Genomic DNA, 8,960 nt, shown 5'->3' on the forward strand with positions numbered 1-8,960 from the left:
ATGAAAAACCGCACAGTACCCACAGAATCCATTCTTCTAGGGCTATCAGATGACCCACAGCTGGAGACTATGTTTTTCTCTTCTTAATTATCATATATATATTAAGTATCACTAGTAATTTGACCATCATCACTCTCACCTTGGTTGACTCCCATCTGCAGACCCCCATGCATTTCTTCCTGAGGAACTTGTCTGTATTAGAAATATCCTTTACAACTGTCTGTATTCCTAGATTTCTGGGCACAATTATCACCAGAGACAAGACGATCTCATACAATAATTGTACAGCTCAGTTGTTTTTCTTCATCTTCATGGGAATAACTGAGTTTTACCTTCTAACTGCCATGTCCTATGACCGCTATGTTGCCATCTGTAAACCCTTGTATTATACCACCGTCATGAACAAAAGAGTCTGCATTTTACTTGTCTTCTGTGCTTGGCTAGCAGCATTCTTAAATATCTTCCCACTAGTTATTCTTTTTCTCCAGTTAGACTACTGTGGCTCCAATGCCACTGATCACTGTGCTTGTGATTATTTTCCCCTCTTGCAATTATCTTGCTCAGACACATGGCTCTTAAAAGTGATTGGTTTTTACTGTGCCATAGTGATTCTGCTTTTCACTTTGGCTTTAATAATTTTGTCCTACATGTTCATCATTAGAACAATTCTGAAACTGCCCTCTGTGGCTGTTTTTAAATATCTGTGGATATTTTTTTTCTGAAACTGCCCTCTGCCAGTCAGAGAAAAAAGGCATTTTCTACATGTTCCTCACACATGATTGTCATTTCCATCTCTTATGGAAGCTGCATATTCATGTATGCCAACCCTTCTGCAAAAGAAAAGACATCATTGATCAAAGGAGTGGCTATTCTGAATACTTTTGTCGCTCCTATGATGACTCCACTTATATATACCCTCAGGAACCAGCAAGTAAAGTGAGCCTTTAAAGACACTATCCAAAAGGTTATGCTTTTCTCCAGTAAATGAAAGTATAAGGAGTATTACAAGGATGATGTTCTTGTAAATACTATAATTCACACTTTCTCAAAACTCCCTTTTCTTTATTAGAGTTATGTATTTTCCCCGTTTTTCCACTCCCATATTAAACTCCCAATCCTTGACCTCAATACATTTGAGGAACTGAATATTGTTTCAGAATTTTCTTTAAATTCTGGGTTCAATGCATTAAAACATCTGGGTTAATGATTGTGATTTTGATTGGTAGTGGTTTGCCTTTGAAGAGACACTGGGCATTTACTTTGATGGAAAGAGTGTCAGGATAGATGTGGATTTCTGAACTTTTCATTCTTTCTTTCTTCCAGTAATAGAAATGAATGTTATTAGAAAACTCTGATTTTCTTTGTCATTTCCATGAAATCAAGTAAACACAATCACCAGAGGACTGGGAATAAAATACAAATATGTACTTCAAAATATTAAAACATTAGAGACTCATACATACTAAAAATATTTATACTGTTTATAATAATTATGATGCTAATAAGGAGGAAGAGAAAGGAGCTAGAAGAAGGTACAAGGTAACAAAAATTTTCAGCAGTTCCTACCTTCTAGAGCTATTGTTTTCTTTGTATTGACTCACTTAATCCTGCCAACAACTTTTTGGGGTGCTATTACTTACTAATCTCTCTTAGTCAGAGGTATTTTTCCTTAGGCAGATCAAATGCCTCCAAAAATTAAAAAATAGGCAAAGAGCAGACAATGTAAAAATACACCAGATGTATAAAATGGATGAAACTATGATAAACCACTGGAAGTTCACCTTTCTGGAGAACCGAGCTTTATTTGTGGCATCTAGAACTGACGTTAGGGTTTTGGGAAGTACGGAAGAGAAATAACATCTACTGATAATATTCTACACACTCTACTCTGTATTAAGCAAATCACATGCAGTATTTATTTTACAAAACTTCTTAGAAAGTGAACATTATTACTTCCAGTTTATAGGTGAATGAACATGATGAAACTGAGGTTGAAAGTTCAATGTACAGAGACTGCAGCTTTCAGAACTGGCATTTCAGTCACTTTCCTTTCATCTCAAAACCCAGACTAGTTGGGTTACTTTCATCTTTACCCTGACGTTCATTTGTAATAGTTTAAGAATAAAAGCTCATGTTCATGGGGCACCGGAGTGGTTCAGGTCATGATCCCAGGGTCCTGGGGTCAGAGCCCTGCACTCTGCTCTCTGCTCAGAGGGAGCCTGCTTCTCCTTCTCTCTCTGCCTGCCTCTACCTACTTGTGATCTCTACGAAATAAATAAAATCTTAAAAAAAAAAAAAAAAAAGAAAAAGCTCCTGTTCAATATTAGGATTGTTACATTAAAAAGACTTTGTAATGTTCAATGAGCTCATTCATGCTTTTCTTACTTATGGCAGGCTTTGGGGACACAGTGATGAAGAAGGAGGATTCTTGTTCTAACTTAGATTCAAGTGGGGAGAAAAACAACATGAAATTAAAATTTAATTTGATCAATATAGCAACTTAAACATGAGAAGCCTATTGGCCAGGTAATGTTATCATCGTCAAAGAAAAATATCAGTTTTCCTGCCTTAGCACAATTAGTGTCAGTTTCTCAATAACTGCTTAACGTTGATTCTTTTTAACCCTAAAGTCACATGCATAAGACAAACCTTGTCTGCTTTGGCTGTTACCTCAATTTTTGCCTATATTTTATTTCTCGTTCATTACCACATATGTTTGAAAAAAAAGTCACATGGGGCACCTGGGTGGCTCAGTGGGTTAAAGCTTCTGCCTTTGGCTCAGGTCACGAGCCCAGGGTCCTGGGATCAAGCCCCACATTGGGTTCTCTGCTCAGCAGGGAGCCTGCTTCCTCCTCTCTCTCTGCCTGCTTCTCTATGATCTCTGTCTGTCAAATAAATAAATAAAATCTTTATTAAAAAAGTCACACTATTTCCTCAGTAAGAATGTTGCTTTTTTAAAAAAAAATATATATATACACATATATATACACACATATATGTATACATAAATTTATTTATTTATTTGACAGAGACAGACACAGTGAGAGAGGGAACACAAGCAGGAGGAGTGGAAGAGGAAGAAGCAGGCTTCCTGCCAAGCAGGGAGCCTGATATGGGGCTCAGTCCCAGAACCCTGTGTTCTTGACCTGAGCTGAAAGCAGATGTTTAATGACTGAGACACCCAGGTCCCCAGTAAGAAGGGTTTTTGAGAATAGGATTATGATACTCTCTAAGACTTTCCAGCAAGGCTGCCTTTACCCTCAAACAGCATTGTGGATCATTCATTCCTCTTACACTCCGTTTAACCTGCTATCACACTATATCTATTACTATCTCAGATCTATTTTGAAGGCATTTATATCAATGACCACAGTCTAGATTTCTAAGACTTTTTCAGGAATTTATCAACTTACATTAGGAAGCACTGGATATATTTGACAAATTAAGTTCATGTACAAACTATGTAAACTAAAAGAAAAACCATTAACAATATTTAATACCTATTATGTGGATATTAATAGCTTACTATAAGCAGAATAGAAAACTCACAAATATAATATCTTCCTCCTTCTTTTTTCTTACCCATTGTACTTTTTAATGCTTTATAGGAACAAATGATCAAGTTTTTCTCAGCTCTCCTCTCCACATTCTGTGTCTTCTTTGCCTTTGTTGTTGCATTTTTATTCATATAATGCATTATTTGCTTCAGGGATACAGGTCTGTGAATAACCAGCCTAACACAATTTACAGCATTCACCATAGCATATACCCTCCCCAATGTCTACCACCCAGCCACCCTATGCCTCCCTCCCCACTCCCCAGCAAACCTCAGTTTGTTTCCTGAGATTAAGGGTCTCTTATAATTTCTTCCTAATTCTTGTAGGGAAAATCATTCAGATGTTATTTCTGAAAAGACTTTGAAAACAACTACATTGCAGGCATGCACTAGCCATTTGGATTATTAGAATAGACCATCACCACCTTATAAGATTTTGAGCAACAGATAAAAAGGTAGACATTTAGGTATGGAATTATTAATCTTTTATAAAAACATATACCCAGGGCCATATGAATATAAAATATAGGATGGCTCACAACATTTGCAATAATGCAATAAGAATTCCAAGTAAAAGTAAAAAATATAATTAAATGGATGTCCTGGGCAAAGAGAATAATGATTGCAAATGACAGGTCTTAAAGTGAGCGAAGTGAATGGGAGTAATGTGGATAGAAAGAGAAAACTGAAAGGAGTCATTACTTCTCTTTTATGCTTTCCACGAGAAGCTGATTTTATTGATTCAATTTATTATGCACAGAAAAAAGTTATGTTATAAAACTAATACCAGTGTTCCTCTTATGGATATTATATTTCTTTTTTTTAAATTAGCACTAGGATTTATTGAGATGAGTGTACTTGAGCCTGAATGTGCCTGAGAAGCATTTGTCCTTCTGTGGGTTGTAGTTCTTCAAGCTGATCTTCAGCTCTACCATCTCCAGAAACTTCTGACACTGGCACTGGTTCCCATTCAGGACTTCCCACACCACCAGTACAGGGTGTCACTTGGAGACTTTGCTGCTCATGGTGCCTCATGACACAGTAACCAGATGAAAGAGCAACATTGTATATTTTAAACTCTGTTAAACCTTTTACCTACCCTCCCACAAGATATTAACAATCCCTTTAAGTGAATATGCTTTCTCCTCCTTTTAAAGAATGAGACAGATATTAATAGGAAACAAATAATGTGTATATGGCCAATATGCATCTGAACAGTGATTCAGATCAAAGCTGTTCCCCCCCAAAGTAGCCATTGTACCAATTATTGGGGGAGGTGAGAAATCTTGCAACATGAACATATATCAAAAAATCTTAGAATGTCAGAATAGGATGCTATTTTTCCCACAAAATCTCTTTCATTCACAAGAATACTAAATAAGCTCGTCTAAAATGCTAGGCTTGGTTTATGGGGATTTCTCTCCAAAATAACGTATTTTAGGAAATTAAAAATTAAGAAGACAACTACTCTTTTGGAATTAAGCTTAATCCCTAAACTTAAATGCAGAAAATTTCTTTCACTAAAGAAGCTTACTCAACACTCAAAGAACAAATAATCCAATCAAGAAATGGGCAGAGGACATGAACAGACATTTCTGCAAAGAAGAGATCCAGATGGCCAACAGACACATGAAAAAGTGCTCCATATCAGTCGGTATCAGGGAAATACAAATCAAAACCAAAATGAGATATCACCTCACACCAGTCAGAATGGCTAAAATCAACAAGTCAGGAAATGACAGATGCTGGCGAGGATGCGGAGAAAGGGGAACCCTCCTACACTGTTGGTGGGAATGCAAGCTGGTGCAACCACTCTGGAAAACAGCATGGAGGTTCCTCAAAATGTTGAAAATAGAACTGCCCTATGACCCAGCAATTGCACTATTGGGTATTTACCCTAAAGATACAAACGTAGTGATCCAAAGGGGCACGTGCACCCAAATGTTTATAGCAGCAATGTCCACAATAGCCAAACTATGGAAAGAACCTAGATGTCCATCAACAGATGAATGGATCAAGAAGATGTGGTATATATACACAATGGAATACTATGCAGCCATCAAAAGAAATGAAATCTTGCCATTTGCGACAATATGGATGGAACTAGAGCGTGTCATGGTTAGCGAAATAAGTCAAGCAGAGAAAGACAACTATCATATGATCTCCCTGATATGAAGAAGTGGTGATGCAACATGGGGGCTTAAGTGTGTAGGAGAAGAATCAATGAAACAAGATGGGATTGGGAGGGAGACAAATGATAAGTGACTCTTAATCTCACAAAACAAACTGAGGGTTGCTGGGGGGAGGGGGGTTGGGAAGAAGGGGGTGGGATTATGGACATTGGGGAGGGTATGTGCTTTGGTGAGTGCTGTGAAGTGTGTAAACCCGGTGATTCACAGACCTGTACCCCTGGGGATAAAAATATATGTTTATAAAAAATAAAAAATTTAAAAAAAATTGGAAAAAAAAAGAAGCTTAGATCCCAAACTCTTCCACTGGTAATCTCAGATGTAACATATGCCTGTATGATAATATCATCTCTTACTGGCAAGAGTTTCTGTCATTTTTGGATTGAGCACTGAGTTATCCATAGCAACTGCAGCTGTAACCATAGAATATGGGATTAACAACTGATTCTCTCACTGATAGATAATACTGTCATTCTCCATCAGTCCAATTTGAGTCACAGTAAGTCTTTATACACTTAAATAATCGGATCTCTTTAGTGTTCATCGTGCCCTCTACCACTCTGTCTGATGGTAGATCTCCAATGCTGAAGTCCTCAAATTCGCATTGCTCTCTTTGCTCCATCTATAAAATTGGTTTTGTATTGCTGTAATTTATAGTCAAATAGGATTACATGAGTTTTGTGATACAGTATGCTGATCGATATGATTAGAAGTTTCACCATATACTAAAATGTCATCTTTCTCGATGCTAGATCTTCACAGACTATGAACATTTTGCTAGAAAATGGGATACTTTGTTCATTATTGCTTACCAAAGGGCTTACCATAATGCCATCATTTACTAAAATTTTGTTAAATTTATCAACAAAAATATGGAGATCTCAAAAACCTATTCCTATCTAAATTGTTGATATCTTCTGTTTGAAATTATCATTGCTCTGCTTTGATAGCTTTTTTGAATAATTTTCTATGACTCGGTTTTCCAGGATGCCTAATTTTTCAGTACCATGGACAGAAATTGTTATATCTCTTCAACAATGGTAGCAATTTTTAAACTTCTTACTCAACAGTTAGAAACTTTCTTTTCTCTAAGGTCTACCTCCCAGGATCTCCACTGTGGACACATCTAGGGAAAAATTCTATCTTTTAACCATTAAGGTGCCAGATGGAACCCTATGATTAGATGTGAATAACACACTTTAATGTTTTCTTGAGATATTTTCATATAGGCAATAGTGAAAAATCACAATGCTACTCAAAAACAACATTTTTTAAACAGTGTCATTTATTTAGCACATATTAATGTCTTCCTTGATATGGCTCCCTTCAGATATCCATAGCAGCTCATGTACTCCATCATTGATTCTATATAGTCCCCAGAAACAGAATTCTATGTGTGTGACCTCAGACAAATTAGTTAAACTCTCAGTGAGTCAGTTTTCTGATCAAAAATTAAAGAGAATAGTAGGAATTTTCCTCAGAGGATAGTTGTAAATATTTATTTAGACAAGGCTTACAAAGGCTAACAAACATGCCTGGTACCTCCCAGGGCTTAATAAATTAAAACAATTATTATTATCTTAAATAATGTTAGTTTTAATTAAATGTTATAAAGCCAGTCACATGCAATTTACTTAAAAGTAATTTGGCTTTATGTATCACAACAGTGTCTCTTGGAAAACTGTCCTTGCAGAGTACTTTATGTGGTATTCCATCTGTTAATTGAGGATGACAATAATGTTTATTTGATATGTTGATGTGAGTAATTTAGACTACTCTTCTGCACATCATTACTGTACCAGTGTTTTATTATGAACTTACACATTCTGCATTTTCCAAACTTAAAAAGTATTTTTTCCAAAAGTCAAATATGTCTATCTATATCCAAAGGCTGCAAAGGCTACATTTTCAGCTGTCCTTGAAGCTAGGAATCTAAAGTTAATTTTAGTTATGCCAATCAGATACATTCACAAAAGATACAAACTTTATGCATTGTTAGAGTTAAGCATCTACATTGCTGGAGTAGATCATAGCAGGTTCAAATGACCCTAAATTTTCTAGCAATAGCACTAGATTCCTGAGGAGGAGTTCTCCTGGAGAGTTAATTTTGTGAAGCTGCTTTGAGGTCATTTAGGAAGTTCATCCTAAAATCTGCCTTCAGGGATGCCTGGGTGGCTCAATTAGTTAAGTGCCTGCTTTCAGCTCAGGTCATGATCCCATGGATAGAGACTCATGTAGGGTTCCCTGCTCAGCAGGTCCACTTCCTCTTTTGTACTGCCTCTTTACTGTCACTCAATAAACCTTGTTTTGCTGACCACCACTCTGTCTGGTCTACCTCTTCATTCTTCAAAGTGGTGTGATCAAGAGCCATGGTACCAAAGGAGAAAAAAAAATCCTATAACACCTTGTTGTATCTTGTTTGCTATATAACTTTGTATTGTGATTTGCTTTGTTTGGCTTTTATGAAGCCAAATTAAATGTGCACTGAAATGTCATTGAATTTGTAATCCCACCTTGCTTTATGGCTGAATAAAGCTGGCATTGTGGGAAATACAACTCATGCAAATGCCCTTATAGTGTGCTGGCGACATTGATATAAAAGCAGATTCTGCTAAAAATACTGAAAGCATATAAAGCTCTATGCTCATCGGAGGTATGTTATTATTTAAAACTGTTATTAATAGTATTTCCTTTGGGTACTGCACTACTTAGCAAAGTGCCTTTCAGAAGTGCATTCTCCCCTCAATATAGATATGACCTTATTTGGAAACAGGGTCTTTGCAGAGATAACTAAAGAGAGCAGACTATAATACCCCAAAATGTGCCTCTGTGGTATGGTATTATTTTGACGACTTCTTCTTCTTCTTCTTCTTCTTCTTCTTCTTCTTCTTAAGAAATAACAAAGATACAGTTCTGAAAACTGAGAGGGTACTTTTCCCAAGACATTTACATTTATAAGAGAAACCTCCATTTATAAGGGTGTACCTCTCTGTGTCAGGAAGTGGAGGATGATCCTGTCTCTAGAAATTCTTATCAAAGGGGAAGGCAATGATTTAAATCTGTGTAATAACCATACCCTCATTTACTACCCTTTGCCTGATAATTTCCCACAACTAGCTCCCTCTCCACCCCAGACAACTTCTTTTGTCTTTGGTTGAAGGTGTTAAAGTAGTGGCCTTGGGCCATTTCAAAGAGTTATTCAGTTATCTTAAATA

At 36.6% G+C, this 8,960-nt stretch overlaps 1 pseudogene; it reads left to right on the forward strand.

Moving 5' to 3' along the window:
- LOC131837882 (olfactory receptor 6C3-like) lies at positions 1-988 on the forward strand (annotated as a pseudogene).
- Positions 989-8,960: the final 7,972 nt, after the last annotated feature.

The sequence above is a fragment of the Mustela lutreola genome, chromosome 8 (genome assembly GCF_030435805.1).
Source record: "Mustela lutreola isolate mMusLut2 chromosome 8, mMusLut2.pri, whole genome shotgun sequence".
Taxonomy (NCBI): Eukaryota; Metazoa; Chordata; class Mammalia; order Carnivora; family Mustelidae; genus Mustela; species Mustela lutreola.